This window comes from Chrysochloris asiatica, unplaced genomic scaffold (genome assembly GCF_000296735.1).
Source record: "Chrysochloris asiatica unplaced genomic scaffold, ChrAsi1.0 scaffold00015, whole genome shotgun sequence".
NCBI lineage: Eukaryota > Metazoa > Chordata > Mammalia > Afrosoricida > Chrysochloridae > Chrysochloris > Chrysochloris asiatica.
The window spans coordinates 17,145,555-17,146,924 of NW_006408533.1; positions in this window are offsets into that span (position 1 = coordinate 17,145,555).

Here is a 1,370-nt window from a genome sequence, read left to right on the forward strand (position 1 = left end):
TCGAAAGCCTTTGCATAGTCAATAAAGCACAGGTAAACATCTTTCTGATGTTCTCTGCTTTCAGCCAAGATCCATTGGACATCAGCAATACAATCCTGATACCATGTACTTATTTATAAAATTCAACTTCTTGCAATATTTGCTCAGCATACAGATTAAGTATGGTGAAAGGCTGAAACTTTGACACACACCTTTCCTGATTTTAAACCAGGCTTGTTTAGTTCAAACAGCTTTGTCTAAGCTATTTGTTTTGTTCAAACAACTTCCTCTTGGTTTATGTACAGGTTCCTCATGAGCACAACTTAAGTGGTCTGGAATTCCCATCCTTCACAGTGTTATCTGTAAATTGTAAGCATCTTTCTGGCGTTCTCTGGTTTTATCCAAGGTCCGTATGGCATCAGCAATGGCATCCCTCATTCCTCATCCTCTTTTGAATCTGGCTTGAATTTCTAGCAGTTCCTTGTTGATGTACTATTGCAACTATTTTCAAATTATATTCAGCAAAATTTTACTTATATGCTATATTAATGTTGCTGTTCAACAATTTCTGCATTATGTTAGACCACCTTTCTTTGGAATGGGCACAAATATGGATCTCTTTCAGGTGTTTGACCAGGCAGCCATCTTCCAAATTTCTTGGCCTAGACAGATGAGCACCTTCAGCACTGAACTCATTTGTTGAAAGATTTCAACTGGTATTCTGTCAATTCCTGGAGTCTTGATTTTTGTCAATGCCTTCAGTGCAGCTTGAACTTCTTCCTTCAATACCGTTGGTTCTTGATCATATCCTACCTCCTTAAGTGGCTCTGCACAGATGAATTATTTTTGATACAAAGACTCTGTGTTCTTTCCACCTTCTTTTGACGCTTCCTGAGTTGTTCATTATTTTGCCCATGGAATTCTTCAATATTTCAATTCTTGATATTCTAGATTGAGTTTCATAAAAGTAAATATAAATCAGGTGTTAGGTACTATAAGGAATTACTAATTTCATTGAGCATGTTGATTAGAATTTTTAAGCCATTACTTTTAGAGGCATATATTAAAGTATTTGCATGTGTCATTATATGATGGCTGAAGTTTGCCTTTGAAAAACTTCAACAAAACAATGGGAGAGCAGTGCTGAAACAAGAATTCTCAAAAGTAGACCCTTGTGGAGGCAGGTGATGGTTCCTGAGGTTTTATACCCATGCTACTTCCCATCCACATAGGGAAAAGGGATGGATTGATTTTCCCCCAATTTGTTGTAGCCCAATACTTTATAAAATATAATAAAATTTAGGTGTATATATATATATATATATATTTGTTGTTGTTATGTGCCATGGAGTCGGTTCCGACTCATAGCGACCCTGTACAGGGTTTCCGAG